The sequence below is a fragment of the Vulpes vulpes genome, chromosome 5, assembly GCF_048418805.1.
Source record: "Vulpes vulpes isolate BD-2025 chromosome 5, VulVul3, whole genome shotgun sequence".
In the NCBI taxonomy this organism is placed as follows: domain Eukaryota; kingdom Metazoa; phylum Chordata; class Mammalia; order Carnivora; family Canidae; genus Vulpes; species Vulpes vulpes.
In genome coordinates, this window is record NC_132784.1 from 22,225,356 (window position 1) to 22,250,490 (window position 25,135).

The following is a 25,135-nucleotide window of genomic DNA, read 5'->3' on the forward strand; positions in this document are numbered from 1 at the left end:
AAAGCACTGCTCTGAAAAGAGCTTTGAGGATTACATACAACTCTTTTTAAATTACCTCGATAAAATCAGAATAGCATATAGAATGTACGGGGCGTATTATAGGAAAGCATATGAGTATCACTATCAGGAAACAGCTTTACATATCCTAATAGGATGAGACAGATTTTGAGCTGCTTCTCTGCAGGAGAATAATGCTTTTCTCTCCTGGTATCTTTTCCTCATGGCCCTGAATTATGGCAAAGGAAAATAAAATGGAACCCTGGAGGAGCCCCTGCAGGAAATCCATGTGAGAAAAATACCACATTTTATAAGTGTATGCTGAATAGGTGGGAGTTACAGAATCATTCCTGTACCTGACTGCTGCTATACTTCCAACATTTCTGATCTCAGGCCGTAATTATTTAGTACATCAGCAAAGTATTGTTAAATAACTATCATCATACCATAAATATGTCTTTAGGGACCATTATTTCACGCAACATTGAAGGAAGTACTTCACATATTTTAGCACATTTTATTCTCATACAATTCTTCCGGATAGGTATTTTTAATCACTATTTTTCAAATGAAGGAATAGGCTGAGAAAAATGAGACAATGTGTTCAAAATCACACCACTGAAAAGTGATGGGGTATCCGGAGTCAAGTTTTTTGGACTACAAATCTGTGCACTTTGACAGCAATACTCCACAGTACTAACTCTGATGGGTCAAATGTTTGGTCAGGTGCTAGGGAAGGACACTCAAAGAGGGGAAGTTGTAACTGATAAAGACTTCAAGTAACATTTCGGGAGTGAGAAAATGTTCCTGAAGGCTACCAGTGTTCTTTCTCTCTTCTCTCCATCTGCTTCCAACTAAATCAACAGATTGTCTCGAAATATATCTTTCTTGAGGATTATAACACAAGGATGAATAACCTGCCTTAGAAGAGGAATACATTTCTCTCAAAGCCAAATACGGGGATCATAATGGATATGGGGTCTTGGCATGGAGTTAAGGAATGGTGATGGGTCATGGAGTGGATGATCTCAGCTAGGGCCAGAGAAGGTGAACAGCTTAGCGGGTGGCACCCTCCCCAAATTGGAGTCAAACCACCACAGAGTAGAAATTTGGCAAGGATACTGGGGAATTTATCTCATCAGTCTTTGGAATTCCCAGCTCCGGATTGGAAAAAACAAAAAAAAAAAACAAAAAAACACTCTAAAACAGCAGCTTCTGATAAGATGATGATGAGCCTCTTAAAAGTGAAAATATGAAGATTATACAGAGCTAGATGACATCTTTCATTTGCAGGCCCTCTTGGAACCACCTGGAAAAATATTCCGATGATTCGTTTTACTTCTGTCATAACCCTGTAAGCAAAAGCCACCAGTAGCCTGTAAATAGGGGGGTGTGTGGGAGCCTGCGACAAAGACTTTGAGAAAACCACAAGCACATATGCCATTCTTCTAACTAGATTTTGTGCTTTTTATGTGTTCAGTCAAGAATGAAAACAATATTATAAATGTTATGCTTTCCAGGCTTGACAGATGCTCATCTTAGGACGGAGTTACATACACAGATAGAAAATGAGCTGTAACAAGTTCTTTGCAGAGGATAAGTGGGTGTTTTTGGAATCCTTGATGAAAACCCACTGTAGCATATACATTTTTTCCCTTATTACCCAGATTTATTCTGTAAAGCTTTCCTTCCACCATTTTTACCATCCAACTGACAATTTGCAGTGTTCCTATGTTATTACAGCTTACTTGGTATAAAGCAGAAATGATGTTTTACAGCCTCTATATGAAGTACCATCGAGAATTAAATTGCTTTCCTTTCTTCTTATCATTGTGAATTTGGTGCAGATGAAGATGGAAGATTGGCAGCCAGGGAGTCAAAAGTCCTCTGTTATCTATGAGATACACATGATATGGGCAGAGGCAGCCCAAACTTCCCTCTTCACAGGCGTATGCCAGCTTTCAAATCTTGGAGAAAGAGCTCTGTGGGAAAGTATGTCATTTGTAAGAGATAGGATTTTGAGATAGGCCTTCTTTTAAAAAAAATTTAAAAAAGCATTGGGATTTATAAAGTGGTTAGAAGGAAAATAGCAAGTTGAGAGTTGGGGAAAAGATTTACTAAGGTGCTTTTTGTGTTCCTGTTTGGTTCGAGAACAATGTAAGCCGCCCTCCTTTTTCCTTTTTTGTTTTGTCTGGTTTTGGTTTTCTGCTCACCTTCATCTGTGCTCTACCACTCTGGAATTCTCTGCCCATTTTTGCTGTGTCTGAATAGGCTCCATTCCTGTAACAAACTACTTTATCAGCCATAGCCAAGTCCTGAGGCTCCCTATAAAAAGACACTGTCTGAAACCCTAGACCATCATGGAATGTCTCCCCATGCTGCTTCTTTCACTTCTGTCCCTGCTTCCAACCTGCCTGCTCTTGCCTGGGTGATTTAGCGTTCTCATTGCCTTGCACCTGGTCTCGCCTCACAGCTTAGCTTGACTCCAGCTTTGTTCCTGGACAAATCTTTCAGCTTCCGTCTTGCAGGTTGGGAGCCAGGTCCATACCACCCTATACAGAATCCAGGCTCTAGAAAGCCTGGCCTGGGCTCAGCGAGTTCTGACAGGATACATCACAGGCAACAATTGCCATGGATTTCTTTCCAACCTGCCAGGAACCGTTTCTTCCTTTTCTTTTGCATGGGTTTCAAGGAGAGTCTAAGTTGCCAAGGGGCTCACCTTGAGCAAGTTCACCAAATGCTCAGGTCAAACCTCTGGTTGCAGCTTTCCTCTGTCATCCACTGCACTCCAACCCGCAGCATCTCCCTCCCTCTCCTCCTGCCCTGGGAGTTGCATAGCAGATCCTTTGAGCTTACGTTGTTAAGCACAGCCTTGTGTAGTGCAATCTTCAATAAACTTTCCTTATTCTTACGGTGAGTGCACTAACAGACCCCATGATTATACTTTGCCTGCGTTAGATTTTTCATCTCCCAGTGCAAACCTGCCACTCCTTCTGTGATCCCTATTTTTGTTTATGGCACCACCATTCTTGCAGGCTCCCAGCCCTAAGAAGCAGCGACTCCTCTGATTCATCCCTTGCTGACACACTCAATCTCTTTGCAAATCCTGTTGATTTTCATCCATCCTCAATTTTCTCTTCCGACTACCACAATCCTTATTTGTTTAGATGGACTATTGAAAGTGCCCTAATTTGCCCTCTTGCCTGCTGATTTTTCCCCTTTGAATCCATTTTATACCTTCCTGCCAGATTAGGCTTTCTGAGGCATTTCAATTTCTGTTCTTTAGTTACTTGTGCGACTATTAGGGGCATGGCAATGAATTCCTTTAAATTTCAGCTTATCTATAAAATTATCAGCATAATATCTCAAAATAGTGTCATTATTTTTTAAGTGCTACATTGTCACAGAATAAAGCACAAAGCTCTGAGCCTCCTCTTACAAGCTTTCAAATTTCCTATTTAGTCAAATTTATTTCCCAGCTGTTTTCCTTCGTCTGCACTTCCGATGCTGCGATGGTGATCGGAAGATGGCAATGTTAACATCGAATAACCCCCATGTGCCAGAATGATTTTAATCACTTCTACGTGGATTAGCTCATTTAAACCTCAAACTAGAATGTAGGTAGAATTACAGTCCCCTTTGTTCAAATAGGAAATTAAAGTCGAAAGCGGTTAAAGTAACTTGCCCCAAACCTCACAGCAAAAGTGCAGAAACTAAGATTTGAACCCAAACAATGTCTCTCAGAGATTGTGCAATTAGGCAGTATGCTAAATACTTCGTATCAGCTATGTCTTTTTTTTTTCAACGTTATTCTTTCAAAACGTTTTTTTTTTTAATCACAAAAATCAGCAACAGACAGAGAAGTGAACAAATATTCAGAGTTCATTGAGTCATAACCAAACAGCATCCAGGTCAAATACAGAACATTGCTAAAACTCCCTTAGCCACCCTCTGCCCTCCCAACGCTACTCCTTCTGGCCACAAATGTAAGTAGTTTCTTAGTTTCCTATTTTGTGGGAAACATATCTGAGGTTTTATTATAATCTTACCAGTTCAACATGAGTCCTAATCACCATAAGAAAGTTTTGAAGTGGGGATCCCTGGGTGGCTCAGGGATTTAGCATCTGCCTTCAGCCCAGAGCCTGATCCTGGAGTCCCGGGATCAGTCCCATGTTGGGCTCCCTGCATGGAGCCTGTCTCTGGCTCTCTCTCTCTCTCATGAGTAAATAAATAAAATCTCTAAAAAAGTAAAAAGTTTTGAAGCCTTCTTAAGCCAATGTCTACATCAATACATCAATATGTATCTATACCTATTCAAACATACTGTGTGGATTCTTCTGTGCTGGGCTTTCACTCAATATTTTATTTGTGAGATTCATCCAAGTGGTTGCATGTTTCTGTTTTTGATGGTTAACGAGTTGGATATCTGGCTACTAAGGTAACCACGATGAGATCTTTACCTTTACTGCCACTGAGATCATGTTGATATTCTTCTATGTTATCTTCTAGGTTCATTATTTTAAATTTCAAATTTAGATCCACAATACTCATCGAGTTGATTTTCTGCATACGGTATGAATTGTGGGTCATTTCCTCTTTATGACATCCAATTGACCCAGTACCATTTTTTGAAAAAAAGATTGCTCTGCAATGTAACCGTTGCTATAAGTCAAGTGTCCATATTTGCATGGGTTAGCTTCTTGGCTCCCTATATTTTTCCCATTATTTCATTATGAAAATTCTCAAGCATACTGAAAAGTTGAAAGTATTATTCATTAAACACCCAGGCATCCACCTCCTAGATTCTACTGTTAACATTTTGTTATGGTTGCTTCCTCAGATGCTTATCCAACTGTCCAGTCCTCCATAAATTCATCTTTTATAAACATTTCAAAGTTACAGCTATCTGTGCCCTTTATTCGTAAGCACTCCAACATCCCTATCATTAACTAGAATTCATGATACTTCACCCTATTCTCCAAATTCATACAAATAAAATCATACAGTACTTGTTTAGCTAAAACTTTTTTCACTAGTATAATATTTTTGAGATTTGTCTATATTGTTTTGTGAATGCATGCTTTGTTTCTTTTTTCTTGCTGAGTGATATTCAAGTGCATTAATATATAGCAGTGCATTTCTCTCTTCTCCTGTACTAAGTACCTGGGCCGTTTCCGGTTTTCAGCTCTTCAGACGTAAAGCTGTTATAAGCATTTTTGTAAAAGTCTTCTAATGGCCATATGCTTCTTCGTCTTTTAGGTAAATATCTATAAGTGAAACTGCTATCTCACAGGGTAGGTAAGTTTAGGTTTATAAAAACAAATTGACAGAGTTTTTCCAGAATGTTTTATAGTCCCCTAAACAATGAAGAAGTGGTCTGGTTATTATGCATCTTTGTCAACATTTAGTGTTGTCAGAATTTTGTTTGTGTTTGAAACTCTGATGAATGTTGTAGTTTCTATAATGTCTAATGATATTTAGACCATTTCACGACTTTGTTTATCTTCTTTTGTGAAATACTATTCAATTTTTTATGCATTTTTGAAATTTAGGTTGTTACTTTTTTTTTATCTGAGTTCTAGGAGATATATCTTTGTATCATCATCTATCTATCATCTATCTATATCTTCTATCTGTTCTGAATTCTACTCCTACATAAGACATACGCTTGTCGGGGATCCCTGAGTGGCTCAGCAGTTTAGCGCCTGCCTTCGGCCCAGGGCGTGATCCTGGAGACCCGGTATCGAGTCCCACGTCCAGCTCCCTGCACGGAGCCTGCTTCTCCCTCTGCCTGTGTCTCTCTGCCTCTCTCTCTCTGTATCTCTCATGAATAAATAAATAAAATCTTAAAAAAAAAAGACATACACTTGTCAATATTTTCTCTCATCTATGGCTGCTTATTTATTATCTTATTTTTGTGTTCTTTACAGAACCATCGCATACTTCCAAGTTGTGATGATATTGTCTTCTTTTATTTTAGGAGCTTAGAGATTTATTTTTAGTGCTAAGGTCTATGATCCACCTAAAATTAATTTTTGTGTATTGTAGGGTTGAAGTTTATCTATTTTTTATTTACAGCTCTAAGTATTTCAACATGATTTACTCAAAAGGTTTTCATTCTTCCAATGGACTGCTTTAACAACTTTATTGAGAATTAATTGAACATACAGTTGAGAAATTATTTCTTAGTTCTCTCTTCTGTTCTATTGATCTTATTTGTCTATCTTTAGGTCATTATCCTTCTGTCCTGATTGCAGTTACATTATACTAAGTCTTGAAGTTCTCTGTGTATGTGTGTGTGCTTTTTTAATTACTCAGTGTTGTTTGGATATTATAACACAAACATTTGCAATTCTTTTGCATTTGCACACAGATTTTTGAATCAGCTTGTCTATTTCTAAAACAAAAAAATATTCTGGGATGGTTACAATACAATTGCACTGAAACAAGAGATCAACCCAAGGATAACTTATATGTTAACAATATTGAGTTATCTTATCTATAAACATAATATATTTCTCCATAGAGCTCCATTTTCTTCAATTATTTTCATCAACATTTTCACATTTCCAATGTTATGTTACAGCTCTTTTTTTTTAAAGATGTTATTTATTTACTCATGAGAGACACAGAAAGAGAGAGGCAGAGACACAGGCAGAGGGAGAAGCAGGCTCCATGCAGGGAGCCTGACGTGGGACTTGATCCCAGAACTCCAGGATCATGCCCTGGGCTGAAGGCAGTCACACAACTGCTGAGCCACCCAGGCGTCCCGGCTTTTTGTTGTTGTTTTTTGGTTAAGTGTGCTTTTAGTATTTTATAATACTAATTTTAAAAATCAACATATAAGTGTAAATTACATATAACAAATTGCATCTATTTTAAAGATAGAGCTTCATGAGATTTTACCATGTAAGTTATTTTTTTAATTAATAAATTTTAAACTTTAGAAAAATTTTATATTTATAGAAAATATATATTTAGTGTTATATACACACATATATATCTGCCATTACAGTATATTACAGAAATAATTTCACTATCCTAAAAATCTGCTTTGCTGTTACCTATTCATCGCCCCTCCTTTCACCTGAATATCTCAAAAATACAATCTTTTTACTGTTTCTATATATAGCTTTGCCTTTTCCAGAATGTCTTAGTCTCTTAGAAAGCTTTTCCTTTCTTCTACGTGGGAGGCTAAAGGGAACTGGAGTTGAGTATTTACCTTCTCCAAGGATGCTTAGGCTCTGGTAAAACCCAGAGTGCCAAAAACTAGTGCAAAAATACTTTTCCTTGAGGTCAAGGCTTTTGTTAAGGTAACAGAGAGCTCTAGGGTATTTCAAAGGGATTCTACTGCTCACCCCAACCACCTACCCCTCCTGTCAGAAGCAAGAGGATTTTTCTTCTGGCTTCACTCTGAGAACCTGGAGGGGTTCCTAGAGATAAAACTGAAGAGATTTTTAACTCTCAAACTTATCCACATTAAGCCTCCAGCAATTCCTCAGTTACAGTTTATGTTTTACCCACTCCTGGTTCCAGCAACAGGCTTCTGCTCGTGGACTTCTGCAAGTGAGCTGTGATTTTCTGTATTTGCTGATCTCTCCAATTTTAGGGACATAAGTTTGCCCTGTGACCTAAATTCTCTATAAGATCTAAAAGTAGTTATTGATTTTCAGTTTGTTTAGCTTTATTCTTCTTGTTGATGATGTCTAAGCTCTTTACATGTGAGACTAGAAATAGGAAGTCAATGTAATAATTCACACATTAAAAAAAATGTTTCCAGTTTTTTCCATCTAAGCAGAAATTTCCACTATTATCCACTTTAATCTTCATATCAATGCTCTGAACTAATGCATTATTACTCAGTAGTCCCCATTAACACCATTTTTGTTTTGCTTACATTTTTTCCTAACTTGCTGGAATGCTTCTCTAGCTGATCTAAGTAGTTTTTAATTTGATGTGTCTAATTCCACTCATCCTTTATAACCCAGTAAATAGCATCTCTTCCACAAAATAGCAAAAGTATACTTTTCCTCTCAAACTCTCTCAACACTTTATTCGCACTATTCTTAGGGCCCTTGTCAGTTAAAAAAAAATGCCTCTGTTATTTATGTATAAGTAAATCACTAAGTAGGTTATAAAAAACATATCTTCTGAGGAATCTGGGTGGTTCAGTCAGTTAAGCATCTGACTCTTGATTTCAGCGTAGGTCATGATTACGGACATGGGATCCAGCACTGAGGTGGACTCCACACTCAGCAGGGAGTCAGCTTGAGCCTCTCTCTCTCTCTCTCTCTCTCTCTGCCTCTCCCCTGCTTGTGTGTCCATGTCCTCTCTCTCTCTCTCTCTCCCAATAGTCATTTTTTTTAAAAAGCGTATCTTCTTTGTGATTAATTTTTTATTAACATTCCAGAACTTAATTCAGTGTTTCACAATTAATCAAATATACTTACTCAGATTTAACACTATATCCCACATGTCAAGAGACTGAACCTTAATGAACTCTAGCTGGGATTCCAGTCTTAGATGACCAAATCAAGACTGAACTTCAAATCACAACTCAGAAGCTTCTTTCCAGAGCATACTTTAAGTTCATCTTCTTCTGTGGTTCCAGATCCTAATTCCATGTTGGTTTTTATAAGTATGGTCACAAATTAAACTGTATTTCATCTCATGTCATTAGATATCATTCTCTTTCCCTGAGACTTCCATTTCTCTGAAAAGTTACCAAATTTAGCAAAGTAAAGTTGGCAGGGCAAAGAGAATAAAAAAAATCAGAGGGTGGAAGATGGAGACCAATTAGATAGCTGTGCCTCCTACTAGAGATGGTAGTGGATGTTTATAAATGCCATAAGAAAAAAAGTCTCTCTGACTTTCAAACTGGGATGATATAGTGTATCAAACAATAATAAGGAGTGCATATTTTGAAATCTGTGTTGGGATCTACAAGATGAATCTAAAGTTAATTTAATTTCTTTGTGCATGGAATCCATTTCTGAAAGATAACTTGAAGGACTAGTGGGCTCAAACACACTTCATGAAAAGCTTGCCTAGACATTAAATCTTCCCCCAGATCTTAGAAATTGGCTTCCTGCAAACTGGGATAAATATGGGCAAGATGGTGAAAGTAGGAAATCAGTTTATCCTATGTTAAAGGAAAGCTAAGCTTTGTCTGGACGACAGGGAAAACTGAGAAGCAATGTAATAATAGGAAAAAAAATTCTCAAGATGGAAGCATCTATTAAGATTTGCATTAGTCATGCCTTAACTAGAATACTATATCTACTTTTGGTTTTCACACCTTAAAAGAGAGTTAGAGAAATAAGAAAGGGTCAAGAAAAGTCACAAAAGTAATTAAAGAATTGTAAATCAGGAAGTTGGATAAAAAGTTGAAGGTGTTATATCGCTTAATGTAAATAATTTAATTCCACAAATACATATCAAGCGTGGCTCTCCACTCTTCATGATTATATCTCATATAAGAGAGAATTTATAAAATGAGTTATGCACAGTGCAAGCAACTTTAGGATTTAGAAAGATAAATTTTTGCAGGTCCACTATTCACCATATCTTTTTATTGGAATACTGTTTCATTGGTAGGCTATACTTAACAGCACAACTGCTAGTTTTAGATCTGCTTCACAACTCAGCTCTTAAATATACTTATCATAAGAATTTGGGTAAAATATCATGAGTTTTCGTTTGGTTTTCTCTATAAAGTGGAAATATGACAGGCTTCTAATTTAATGGATTAAATGAGTATGTATTTAATATATGTCTATATACATAGTGCTTCTATCTTGATTGGCACATATCAGATATTTAATAAAATGCATTTTTTTATATTATAGAAATTATATTCCAATTATATTGGAAGAAGATCATATGCAATATTACATTCTATGGGTCTATAAAGAAGTGTTTTGCAACTCTTCTGGAAACCAAAATGGAAGAAATTAACATTAAGAGAAATGTCTATTATTGGTTAAAAAAAAAAAAAACAGTAAGTCCATAGTTATAATAGCCAATAATTATTGAGAATTATTGAGCACTTGCCATGTTATACTTTCTATTATAAACATTTCACATGTAATGACTCATTTAATCTTCACAAAACCTCCATGAGATGGACTCCGATTATGCCCATCTCACATGTAAGAAAGAGTTTTTTGTTAATCGCCTAGCTAATAAGGGAGGAGCTGGGATTTGAACCTAGGGAATTTTGACCCCTGATCCATTGTCAAGAACAGCTAAGCAAACAGATTTAGCATCATTTTATACTGGGATAGAGAAATCCTAATCTCCAGTGCTTTAAATATGTTTATTTCTTCATTGACATGTTTACTAATGTGTAGACAAAGATTAGGGAATTCCTTTAGATTTTAGGATACCAATACAAGTATCTTTTTTTATACATAGCACAAAAACCAACATACACACACAGAGTCTATTCTTAGACTACTGACAATAAAAATTGGTATTTTCCACAACTGTACACTAGGTCTTGGCCAGCTTGTTTTGAAACTTTTTGTGTGTTGAGTGCAGCATTATCATTCTTTTTTTTTTTTTTTCCCAGTACACTGATTGTAATAGCATTCTGTATCCTAGAATGCAAACATTGCAAGAAACTTCAACTGCAGTGAAGATTCTCAGACCAGGATCAATGTGTCCTATGTTTGATAATTTGAATACAGTTCTTGAATTGATATCAATAAAGAAATAATACATTTTTACAGATAAAACACTAATCTTTTAAATTATTTCTGATGTGTATTGAATGTATGCAAAATTTTAAAAATTATTAAACTGGCTGAACACATACATGAAAAAAGAAGAAAAAAGCCGTATGAGTATTTCAATCCAGCGTGCATGCATAGATATTGTTACCCCAAGATGTCAGTTCCAAAGATAGTGACAAACCGATGAAATAGCACACCAGAGTGACACAAGCTCATTATACCTTGTGTGATGCTCAGCTACAATTTCCTTGCTTGATTACATTATTTGGGCCTGAATGACAAACAGAAAATTGAGATAGGGAATGATGAAGCAGTCAATGCCAAAGACTTTCTTAGTTCTGAAGATATCAACCTTTGCCCAGATGCTACCAAAGGCATTTTCCGCAGAAAAGGGAGAGTTTCTAATTGACTTGTGTTCCACTAAAAAAGTCATGGAAATGGAAATGTGCCATACTTTGTTTATCTATGTTTAGATGCTTTTTGCTCTTTTGACATTTGATTTATAGGTATGCACTTGAAGGTGAGTTTAATGTAAACATAAAACTTATGCATATTTTGTTTCTTTTGTCTCCTCATAAATGGTAGTTAATTTAAACTACTTGATTCTAAGTGAATTATTTATTTTTCTCTTAGTAGCTCTTCTTAGTATAATTTAGATAGACTCATTGTTTAATTTTTATATCTGGAGTTTTGTTGCATTTTTGACATTAGTAGAAAAATATAATGACAATAAGCAACGAAAGAATATTCCCTTAAAGAAAGAACATATGGACTGTTATTAGTGATTATGACCCTGAACACATTCTTCTTAAAAATGTGAAGTGCTTAAAAAGATACCAGTCATTTGTATCTGTTCTTTGCTTGATTACTCATTTTGAATTCATGGCAATATTTTCTTCTGAAAATACTAATTGGATAATAAGTAATCAGTGATATATATTTGCTCTTATTTGCTCTTCACTTGATGTGAAAATTGTGATATGATATTGGAAGTAGTAATAAAATGTGTTTAACCAGAAAAAAAATAGTACTTGACCCACAATGAATAGAGTCTCATTTGCATCTACCAGTAAGTCAACAAGTGTTTACTGAGTTCTTCGTACTTACCGCTATGCTAAGTAAAAGGGAAGGTAATCAATAATTTTAGAGAGCGTACCACTTGTCAATCATTAATGCTAGCCACTTTGTATACCTCATCACATTTATTTCTCAGAAACCTCAAATCAGTTGAGTATAATTATATGCCTGTTACATAGAACATAACCACAATTACTGTAAGTTACTTGCCCAAGGTCAAACTGCTAGATAATTGTGTAGTCAGGGGCAGCCCAGGTGGCTCAGTGGTTTAGCACCGCCTTCAGCCCAGGGCCTGATCTTGGAGACCAGGATCGAGTCCCACGTCGGACTCCCTGCATGGAGCCTGCTTCTCCCTCTGCCTGTGTCTCTGTCTCTCTCTCTTTCTCTGTGTCTCTTATGAATAAATAAATAATATATATATATATATATTTTTTAATTGTGTCGTCAGAATTTGAAGCTCTAAAATTTATACTATTTGGCTCTAAAGTTTATTTTTATGTACACTGGCAGCATTTGCCTGCAGTTGGGTGGTCAGAAAACTAAAACAAGTAAAATAATGAATAAAACAAATAAAGCAAGTAACAGTCACACACAGGAGGTCTGGAGAGGAGATAGATAAAGGGAAGAGGACATACGTCCCCTTGTAATAAATTCCACATTATGAATTCATAGGCTAACAACACCTATGATGTATGATGATTGGGGCTATTAAGACTGGAATCATGTTGCATGTTCGTAAAACCTGGTCATTCACAATTACTGTATTATGGGTAGTAGATTTTGGTAAAATTTTGGTGACCTCCAATAATTAAAGGTAGGAAAAAGTTATACATCTCCTTGTCTTCAACTTGACTACCATGTAGGGAAAAAAAGACAAAGAAAAACAAGTCTCAAAATGAAATCTACTATATATGCAGGCATTGATCAGCAAGTACACACATATATTTCTTAAATTTTCCTCTAAACGAGGTACAGTGTCAGCTTTCTGCCTTTTTGGGTATCCCACTAGCATGTAATACAGTGGGATGTAAAGCTCACTCAAGGTAACCAGAATTCTATTCTATTTCAGGTGAAAATATCATTCCACTAGTGGATTGATGTGAGACTTGTTCATATTATAACTATAGGGCATGATTCCCAAAGGTATAGCTCCTGAGTCTCCTTCATTTTTATACATTGTTCACAAAAGGGTGGGAGGGTTGGAAACAATACTTCTATCCAACCCACACACAATCTCCGATGGAAAATGATGTCCTGGAATTTTTTTTATGAAAAAAGACAAAATTTATGGGTTTGGGCCAAGATAAAAGTGGCTTACACATTTAAATTCTATGTTTCTAGGGTCCCTGCATTCCACAGTTGGTTAAGCGTCTGATTCTAGGTTTTGGCTTGGGTCGTGATCTCAGGGTCATGAGGTCAAGACCTGTTTTGGGCTCTGTGCTCCACATGGCATCTGCTTAAGACTGTCTCTCCCTCTTCCTCTGCCCCCTCACTCTGTACTCTCTCTCTCTCTCTCTGTCAAATAAATGAATGAATATTTAAAACAAAAACAAACTCTACGTTCCTAAAGTGGGGTGTGTGTATGTCTTTCAATCAATGCCTCAACTGTAGTGTTTTAAGGAAAATTACAAGAAAATATAACAATTACTCATGCAAGGCTTGATAATGAACTTGAAGCTTGTCCAGGACCCAGAATCCTGAGAAAAATTTGTCCAGAACAAGTGAGAAAGGAAGAGATTCTATAGAAGAAATGACATACTTGAAGTTCTGGAGGTGGGAGTGAGCTTTATGTGTTTACTATCTAGTGATACTAGAGAAAATACAGGTTTTTTTTTATAGTCTATAAACTTCTTTCCAACTTTGGCTCGTGTGCCTATTTGATTATGGAAGTACGTCTTTGGAAGGAAAGCTGGTGGTATCTGGGGAGAAAGAGAGAGTCCCAAGATGAATTACAAATTTTCAAGTAACTTTTCCTGAGTGAAGGTTTTAGCAAAGGGAAGAGTTCCCTCAAGAGTTTGCATTAGAACTTTAGGGTTTATGTTGTTTACTTTTGACTTTCCAGAAGTCAGGAAGATTGACTATGTCCCTTTTCCACTAAGATTCCTCTCAGCCTTTGTGATTCTGTTTAATGAGGAAGACTTCAAAACAAACAAAATGTTATAATCTCTTTCAGGGATTTCTTAGTAATACATTTCTCAATAGCTATGTCCTCAGGCCACCTTCTAGAAGATACATTTTACAATGAGTTTCCTTTGATAATTCTTTCTTCTTGGGATGCCTGGGTGACTCAGGTTGAGCCTCTGCATTTGGCTCAGGGTATGATCCCAGGGTCCTGGGATCGAGTTCTGCATTGCGCTCCCTGTGAGGAGCTGGCTTCTCCCTCTGCCTATGTCTCTGCCTCTGTCTCTGTGTCTCTCATAAATAAATAAATAAATAAATAAATAAATAAATAAATAAATAAATAAATACATAAATACATAAATATATAAATAAATAAATAAAATCTTTAAAAAAATTCTTCTTAAAGATATTTTTCTTGTAATTTTAAAAAGGATGGATGTTTCAGGTCAAGTCATAGAGAAACTGTGCTCCATCTACCTTTTCTTTGAGTGGTAGATTCTTTCAAGTGATTGGTGTTTTCCATTAAAATACTACAGGCTCTGTAGTTAGAATTACCTCAGATATAAGGATAAACAACTTAATACTGTACACGCTCTTCTCTTTTAAAATGAAATAAATTTAACTGTTTAAAGATATACATGTGATGTGTATATATATACATATATATCCTATATATGACTTGAATTTTCAGGCCACATTTTAAACATAAAGGGCAATAGCTAAAGCAAATTTTATAAGAAATAAAAATCAAAAAACAACTGTCTACTGTATTATCATCTTTAACTTTTATCAGTTCTTTTTGTGTGAAAACATTGGCTTATTATCTTCTTCTCACTCATGAGATGCCTCAGGCTTCCTTTATAACTTGTGACAGACAGGAATGTTTTAGCTTCTTTTCAGATACTGTAGTTGTTAAGTTCATCATTAATATTGCTCTGCTACTCATATCGAAGCAGCAAATTCTCTCAAGAATCTTTTATTTTCTTCTTAAATATATTGTCCCCTTAGCCATTAATTTTCAAGGATCAGCTTTGCTTCTCTATTTATTTTCCCCAATTTAGAAGCTTCTGAACTGTCTTCAATAAATGTTATAAATAATGTTTCCACTTAATAAGAAAGGATGAATAAATAAAAGAATCAAGGAAAGAAAAAATAATTTTCCTATTAAATGCCTATTAAAGGTGTATCAAATGACTATCAAATGATAGTTACTAAACTGTACATTGTATACATTGTCATTTTTCTTTATAAAAATTGAAATAGATATTTCCATTTTATTAATGAGAATATGGAAACTTGGAGAAGCTAATCAAGTTCTATTCAAGTTCTATATCACACAACTGGTTTGTAGCAGAACTGGAATTTGCATACAAGCATTATAAAATATACATTTTTTATTTCAAGGAAAAATGTGTAATTTTAACCAAACTCTCATCATCTCATCCCTTTCTCATAAATATCCAAGGACCTTTGAATATTTCCTCAATAAAGATTTTCTGACAAAATGCATATTTTTGAGAACTTGCATGTTAAAATGACTTTAATCTGCTCTCACTTTTGATTGATAACTTGGCTGGCATGTAATCTGGGTTAAAAATAATTTTCCATTAGAATCTTTAAAGCATTTCTTCATTGTTGAGAAATCAGGGACCATGTTAATACTCATGCTTTGTGTGTGACATTTTTATTGTTTTTATTTTTTGTTTTTGTCCTTTTCAAGAAATTGAGGTATCTTTTCTCCTCAGTGTACTGAAATAATTTCACACTGGTGTTCCTTAATGTAATTCTAATTTTATTCATCATGTTGGGCACTTGGTGGGCATTTCCAATCTGGAAATGTGTATTCTTCAGTTCTGGGAAAATTTTATTAAACTTTTCACTGATTACCTTCCATCTGTTTTCCTATTGTCCCCTTCTGGAACTCTTATTTTTTAAAAAATGGTTTATTTTTTATTATTTTAAAAACAATTTTAAAGAGTTTATTCATTTATTTATTTGAGAGAGAGAGAGCATGTTTGAACACACGCAGGTGGGAAAGGGACAAGGGGACTTGGGCTGAGCAGGAATCCCAAGGTGGGGCTCATTCCCATTGTCCAGAGACCAGGATCCGAGCCAAAACCAAGAGTCTGATGTCCAATTATCAGAGCCACCCAGGTGCCCTATGGTTTATTATTTTATTTTATTTTTTATTATTTTATTTATTTATTTATTTATTTATTTATTTATTTATTTATTTACTTATTTAGATTTTATTTATTTATTCATGAGAGACAGAGAGAGAGAGAGGCAGAGACACAGGCAGAGGAAGAAGCAAACTCCATGCTGGGATCCCAATGCAGAATTCGATCCTGAGACTCCAGAATCATTACCTGGGCCAAAGGCAGGTGCTAAACTGCTGAGCCACCCAGGGATCCCCAGTTTATTATTTTATTATACACTTAGGTGAAGTCCAAACACACACATACTAATCCCTGCCATCAGAGGGGGTCAAATCTTTTTTATTGTATTTTTTTCTTTTTAACTTCTATTTTATTCATTTATTTTATTTAAATTCTAGCTAGTTAACATGCAGCACAGAACTCTTACATGTTTACCCCTGGATTGTCCTTTCCTTTTATTTTACCCCTTGAGTTGGCTATCTTTTGCTCTATAACAAATTTTGCCAAAACTTAGTGGCAAAAACAGCAATTTGATCATATCTTATGATTTGGGTGATTGGAAGTTCAGGCAGGCCTTAGCAGACAATTCTTATTTCTGTGGCGTTGACAGAGATCATTTGCTGGAACTCACCTGAGGGATGGCATGAATGAGCCAAGGCATCATCATATAACTTGACAGCTTGGTGGGCAAGGATGAGGGTCGAGCTTAGTTCAGACTCTGCACCAGTCTGCCTGCCCCTGACTCCTCAAATAGGCAATGTCAGGGTAGTCAGATTCCTGGTATGGTGCTTCAGGGCTCCTAGGGAGAAGGTTTCAAGAGATAGGAAGAGAATGCTTTTAATCTCTAAAGGCCTGGGCCCAGAATTTACCACATTATCATTTTCACCATATTCCATTGGTAGAGCAGTCACTGGACTCAGTTTCACTGGGAGGGGAGTTAGACCGGCAACATGGTCTACTGACAGCATTTCAAGGGACAAGAAGGAGAAGCTTCCATCTCTTACGGCCTGGGCCTGGAAACAGCACAGTACCTTGAACTAACACACAAGATCAAGTTGACAAATGAGACTAACATAAATTAAAGCCCTTACCCGATATTAAGCTTTACTAATTGTGTCAAGAATACCAGCAATTGAGAGTCTTATATAATGTAGAGATCTGGGGTATCGAGGGCACTTCTAATCATTCTTTCCTGCATCGGAAGTGCACCTCTCATGTAGAATAAAAGATTTGATCTCTACCTGGGAACAGTCTTGGGCAAGAATACTGCAGATTCATTCTGTTCTTATCTGAAGTTTAATCATTTTTATGAATATATCCTCATTTTGTTATAATATCTCTGAATGATTTCTGAAGTACTAAAACTGCTATTTCAATTTTGGCCCATTTATACCCCAGAGAGTTGTATGGTTTATGGGGCATTCTCCAAGAAGCTACGCCTCATAGATTTTGCTTTGTTTTGTTATTTTTTAATACTCTAAATAATCCTTTAGTTAGAGAACATCCTGCTAGGGGCTTCCAATAGGTAAGGCCTCATCCTCTTCACAAATACTATTAATTCATGTATGCAGGGGTCTAGGACATTAGACCAGGTACATTGCATTAATTTTTCCCCTTAGGAAAAAGCCACTAGTAAGGAAGTTAATAGAATGTAAGCAAGCTTTGACAATCTTTTCTTTCCATGTCACATCTGCCATATTCTGTTTATCAAAGTAGACACTACATACAGCCTAGATGCAAGAGGAGGGGAATTAGACTGCATTTCACTAAGAAGAATACTCAGAATGTTGGCACCCATCTTGGATCTATCATACTCTTCTTGTCTATTTTTTATTTTTTTAAGATTTTATTTATTATTCATGAGAGACAGAGAGAGAGAGAGAAAGAGAGAGACAGACAGACAGACAAAGGGAGAAGTAGGCCCCATGCAGGGAGCCCGATGTGGGACTCGATCCCGGGTCTCCAGGATCACACCCTGGGCTGAAGACAGTGCTAAACTGCTGAGTCACCGGGGCTGCCCTATATATATTTTTTTTTTTTTGACTCAAAATCTAGGAGAGCTCTTCAATTATATTTTTCAGATCTTGTAATCTGAACCTTATTGCTGAAGGTTTTTAATTTCTAAGGGGCCATTTTGTTTTCTGAATATCCTATTTTTTAGTACCATTTTCTTGTTTAATGGATATAATATCTATTTTTATTCTTCTAGAGAGGTTAATGAAGGTTGTATATATATGCATATATATACACATATATGTATATACATACAACTACATATATATATACATACAACTATATAAGCTTAGATATATATGTATATAAATAAATCAAACATTCACACACACACATAAAATGTATGTCAACATTTTTTCTTCCTATCTCCATTTCTCCTAATTTTACCTATTTTTCTGGTTTCTGATATTCATATTGGCAGTAATCTTTGGCTGTCTGCCTATGTTCAGAGTGGAGAACTAAATAGTTGATTGCAAGCTATGAACATATGGATGGATCCCATCATATTTAGTTTTAGCACATAGCAATCATGTGGGACATTTTTTAATTATCACCATGTCAAAAACTTTAGGTCTTTTTGGTTTTTTGTTTGTTTGTTTGTTTTGTTTCTTTTGTTTCTTTTGTTTTTTCTTGGTCTCTTTGGATTGATCATATTTCTCCAATTTTCTGAATGTAGTATAATAAAATTCTATAGTATTCTGGGAGTCTGAGTCAAGGAAGAGAACTTTCAATAATCAGAATATATAGAGCAACTTAATCCTCTCTTTTTGGTATTGTACCCAAACATACAGCTGAGCTCTTTGTCCCCATATCAAATCTTTTCTCTTTCATCCTCTTCAGAGTGCCCTTCCAGGGGACATTCATAAAATAAATTAAATAGGGTGCACGAATCTGTTTCCCAAATATATTTTATTCTATCACCCTGTTTTAACCCTCTGTTTAAGTCTTGAATTTTTTGAAGATTTTATGATTAAAATTGGGTTGAATCTCAGCTTTTTCTTTGCTGGTTTAGGAATAAGCTTCCTTGAATCTGGTAGGTAAGTTATTACTTCTCTACGTTTTCCCCAGTTTTGAACATTTTCTTTTACTACTTCCTTCCCTTTTCTCCTTCTCATTATGGAATTATGAATTTTTAAAAGAATCTCTTATAGTTTTTTTTAGTGAGATCTAGGATTCAAGTAAAAGGAGTTATGTATGATCAATCCACTATCTTGACCTTGAAATTCCCCATCCCATAAATATTTCTTGAATTGAATAAGTATTCTCTATATAAGAACAAAGAACTTACTGAAATATGAGTATACCTATGTATATATGTAGTGTATATATATATATATATCATAGTTGGTTGAGTTATGATATATCATAACTCTTGATTCTTCCTTTTAATTAGATGTATTTCACTTTGCTGGGGGAGTATTCAGCCAAATATTGGAGTTTCTCATATTGCTAGTCATCATGTTTTTGTCCTCTATTTTGTTTTTCCTCTAAAGAGAGTCAAATAAGAAACCTCAGTAGAGACTTTTTATCTTTAAGAAGAAATTAACACATATTTAATTCAGCTGACATTAAAGACTTGCTCTGTCTTCTAACTCTATAATGCATATGAATATTTACTTACATGAAAGAATTTCTCTAGGATAAATACATGTAGAGGAATTGCTGGAATATAGAAAATATACCTCTTTATTTTATTAGATACTGCAAAAGTGTTTTCTATCAGGTAGTTTTATCAATTTACGTTCCCTCGAGTGGTAGATGAGAGCTGCCAATAACTTCACATCTTCATAGCCTTTAGTGTTTTGTGATACAGCATGTTTTCAACCTGAAATATCTCAAATTCTATCTCATTTTGGCTTACAATTGCATTTATCTGATTACTAATGAGACTGAACCTCTTTCCATACAGTTTTTTGGCCATTTGCGCTCCTCTTCTGAGAAATGTCTATTAATAGTCTTTACTTATTTTTCTCTTTCTCCCTCTCTTTTATGTTGATTTCTAGGCTGACAACTAGTATTTTCTAAGATATGTATGTTGCACAAATGAAACTTTACTGGTTCTGTAGCTTGTTTCTAAAGTTTGTCCTTTTTTTCCTAAAAATATTTCATGCAGGTACATTTATCAACATTTTGCTTGTGGTTTGGCCTTTTTGCATCTTCTTAAAGAAATTCTTCCTTACTCTTCTGTCATAAATATGTCTTCATATATATACCTCCAAAAACTTTTGATTTTAAGATGTAAATCTGTACTTCATCTGGTCTTTAACATATGAAATGAGATATGAATCTGATATTACTTTTTTCTTTTTGTGTGGAAAACCAATGTTACTGGGACCGTTTGTTGTATGGTTCAAATTTTTATCTACTGATTTTCTAGTTCAGTCCTCTCATATACCATGTTTCCATAAATGAAAAGGTCAGTTCCATACTCTGAATTATTTTTATTTATTTATCAGTCCCTGTTACTGTATTTGTTTATTCTTTTATCAGTACCATACTCTCTTATTTATTGTGGAAGGGTAGTAAACACATATCTCCTTGTACAAGGGTCCCTTTATTAGTCATTAGCATGCTCTAGCTATTCTTGTCCAGTTAATCTTCCTTGTGAATTATTGGGTTTTGCTTATATTGATCTATAATAAAACTTGTTGGAATTTTGATGAAAATGTATTAAATGTTTAAATTTATCTATTTTAGAAAAATTTTATGTTTTTGATAGTGAATTGTCCTCTCGATTGACATTTATCCAAGTATTTTAGGTCTTTTTAATATCTCAATGTTTTCTGAATTATTTCATAAAAGTTTTATACATTTTTTAAAAATTTAATTCTAGGAGCATTATTCTTTTGTTTCCATTTTTAATTCTATTTTTTTTTAATTTTAAACCAGTATATCTTCTAAATATTTGTACGTATGGGTACATAGGCAACTAATTGATTTTCATATTGTTCCTTTATCCAACAACTTTGCTGGATTCTTTGATCAATTCTGATTGTCTATAGAAGAGAAACAAATGTTTCTTGACCTTCTTAAGGTTCTGGCTGGGTCTGAAAATTAAACTAAAAATGATGAACAAGAGAAAAACATGAAAATTTATTTAATGTAAGTTTTATGTGGCACAGGAGCCTCCAGAAGGAAATGAGAACCCAAAGAAATAGTTAGGCCTGACTACTTTTATGCTAAGCTTGATGAAGAAGAACGGACAGTCATATAGAAATATGATAGATCAAAAAATATGAAGTGAGTGTAGTAAACTCAGGGAATCCCTGTTTGTAAGGATTCTGCTTGGGGTCCTTTGTCTTCAGAGATAAGAATGGTCCTTTCCTCTGAGTATCAGGAGGGCACTTTTCACCTGAGGGTTTTATGACCTGTTTCAGAAGAGAATCTTGTGTATAGGGAGGTCAAAGTGAGGTTTCTGCTTCTGCTGTTTTCTCAAATTCCTCAGCTTAACATATTTAATATGCTAAGGTGCACATTTTGGTGTGGTCTGTCCTGAATCCACCAGCCACTTTTCTTGTATATTCTAGGAAGACAATCTTATGGTTCTAAAAAATAAGAAAATATTTTTCTTTCTTTTTCAACCCTCTAAGAGTTGTTTGATAAAATTGAATTTTAGATGTAATTTTAAAATGATTTTAAGTGAAACTGTAATATTTCACCATTAAGTATAATGTTTATTGTAGGGTGTTAAGTCAAGGAAGTTTCCTTCTGTTACTAAATTGGTGAGATTTTTCATTAATCGCTGTTGAATTATATTAATGTTTGATTCTATAAACGTGCTAATTTTGACATTTAATATGTTAAGAAGGAAAATTGCATAACTAAATGTTTTATGCTAAAACACTTGCATTCTTTCAAAAACACAGCCCCATTATGATGAAAGTTTATGGGTATATCACTGAATCTGCTTTGAACAGTTGTGAATTTTATTTAGCGTTTTTTTTTTCATTTGGTTTTAAAAGATGTGCTTATAATTTGCCTTTCTCATAATCTATTTAATGTAGTATCAGATAATACTTTAATTGTAAAATAAATTGGGAAGTATTTCTTCAATTTCTAATTTCTGAAAAAGCTTAAATAACATTGTATAGAGGCGCCTGGGGCCATAGTTGGTTAAGCCTCCAACTCTGGGTTTTGGCTGGGGTCATGACCCAGGGTCCTGGGATGGAGCCCCAGTCAGGTTCCATGCTCAGCATAGAGTCTATTTATCCCTCTCTTTCCCTCTCTGGTCCTCCCCATCATGTGTATGCTTTCTCGCTCTCTAATGAATACATACATAAAATCTTTTAAAAAATAATATTAAGGGCAGCCCCGGTGGCCCAGCGGTTTAGTGCCGTCTTTGGCCCCAGAATGTGATCCTGGAGACCCGGGATCGAGTCCCACGTTGGGCTCCCTGTGTGGAGCCTGCTTTTCCCTCTGCCTGTGTCTCTGCCTCTCTCTCTGTCATGAATAAATAAAAAAAATATTTAAAAAATAATAATATTGAGCAATCTTGTTCTGATATTATTTGTAGAATTTAAGTCTGAATTTGGAATTTGTGTGGTATTTGGGCCTAATGTATAGACATTATTACTGACTGATTCAATTCTTTGTTATAAAACTAGTCAGGCTTTCACCTATTCCTTTAATCAGTTACTTTTTTCACCCATAATATTGCCATTAAGGTGATTATGATATTCATGTTGTTTAATCTCTGTTCTAACTATAAGTGTTCAAAATTTTTCTTTGCTCATATTAATTTTAACATCTTTACTACATAGCATTTTACTTACATTATTTTTTAAACTCAATTATTTTTTGTTATTAATGCTTAAATTTTAATGCATCTATATATTTAGTAATTTATTTGTGTACCACTCATCTCAATATGTCTGTACTTCTTTCTGGGTGAGGTATTTTGTTTTTGTTTTTGTTTTTTTTCCTCACAGAAGTTATTTCTTTTAGAAGGTATGTTTTTGAAAATCTGTTGGAGAGGATGCTCAGTTACTATGAGTTTGAAATCATTCATTCTACTATTGATCTTAAATGCTTATTTATCGGAATGTAGAATTCTGAGTTACTGGCTATTTTTTTCTTGAACACTGAATATATTATTTTTCTATCTTCTTCCTTTTTAAAGGAGTTAGTTGTAGCCCAATTTTCATGTCTTTTCTTTCTCTTTGCTTCCATGATTTTTCTTCTGTGATTTCTAGACTCACTTCTGTATTTGCTTAAAGGTGGATTTATTACACTTACCTAATTTGGTACTCATTGTCATTTCCAAATCTATTTTGGACTCTGTGATTTCCCTATTTCTTCTATTCTGGAAATTTTTAATTTATTTTCACCTTAAATATTTACTTGTTCTCCATTAATTCTGTTATTTGACAACTCCTATTGCAAATGTTGGAGAGATATATTCTATCTTCTATGTCTTTTAAACTCTATTTACATGTTTTATTGTTCTATCTCTCTGTGCTGCATTCTGGATAATTTCCTCAAATCTATCTTTAGCTCTTCTATTTCTTTTTCTGTGCCTATTATGCTGTTTTACCTTCCATTGAATTTTTAATTAATATTGTGTTAATATTTAGTTTTCTTGACAGATTTATTTATTCTTCTGAGAGTCAGGTCAAGGGAGTCAAGCTTCTTGGTGGTCTTCTTGTGTCAAGATAAAGATTTATTTTTACTTTCAGTCCACATTTATTCTGAGCATGTCATCTGTATGTGAGCTGTAAGACATAAAACCAATGTTTTATGCAATGGTATGGAGTTTTGCTCCCTAGATCTTTTAAACCAAAGACCTCATCTCCTGTTCCTGGGTGACATTAAACTCCAAATCGTATATATATTTTTTTCTAATAGAAAATTCTCATTGTCTGCCACCTCATTATAATCCCAGTACCAGTTCACATTTATCATTGTGTTTTTGATTCCCTCTTTATGATTTTCCTCTTTATTCTCTTACTTTCTTAAGGATTCATCTATATATTTAAAAGGAATTTGTTACATTTTATGCATCCTTTCTGAGTATTGTGATGAGCAGGATTTGATCTAGTCTTCATATTGTCATTCAAGCCAAGGAGAGAAAGCCAGAGGGATCAGTATTTATTGAGAACTGCTTTGTGCATGGCATTGTACTGGAACTTTCACATTCATCACTTCCCTTAATCCTTACAGGAAAATGAGAATGGAAGATATTGTTAATAAGAATGTGATAAGATGTGCCCTTTTAGAGAGATCATTCTAGAGGTTATATGAAGAACAAATTTGGGACTTCCTCAATACTTTTCGAGGTTTAATTTCTCTAATGTGGGAAGAGAATTTAAAATATGTTCATTTTATTACAATTCACAGAAACATGGCAAGATAATCAGTGTACCCTAGAGGGCTGTGAAAAAATAAACAACCCCTTATTAAACTGAACATATGTTATTAGATGACATAGTGAAATCTGATATGATAGGTTCATTCTACATTTGAGGGATTGTATTGTCTAAGTAGTGGGCCAAAAATGTTGACAAGGGAGTCTCACTTATAAGGCAGCCCTAAGATCTGAATCAGACATCAAAGCTGCACCATGGTCTTGATGGCTTCACCTAGAGCCGAACAGTCCTGAATCATATACAAATTGAACACATGTAGATAATTGTTACATGACTTTTAAAAATATTTTATTTCTATTTATATATCTGTACATTTTTAACACCTTAGGGGGAAAATGTCAGCTGGCACATCACTCAGCAATTTCTGTGTTTACTTTGATTTGTGACCACTGTGTATGTTTCCTGCTGATGAACTCTTTATTTCTTTGACCTTATCTAGATCATCTCTCTTTTGGCTAACTTCTATGGAAGACCTTTATTGAGCCTTTCACTCTAACCTCCTAATGTTTGTCAATACTTCACCTTGTTACTTTAGTATAGGTTCAGCCTCTTCAGAAGTTACTCAATATGGGCACATTTTTCTATCATAGCCTTTGAACTTTTAAGTGAGGGCAGGACCTATTTCCTCACATGTGCTGCTGCCTGAGTTATAGTGAAAATCTGAAGT

General features: G+C 35.0%; 1 pseudogene; it reads right to left on the minus strand.

The window, feature by feature from the left end:
* Positions 1-20,024, minus strand: part of LOC140598954 (thymocyte nuclear protein 1-like) — a 75,001-nt pseudogene extending 54,977 nt beyond the window's left edge.
* Positions 20,025-25,135: the final 5,111 nt, after the last annotated feature.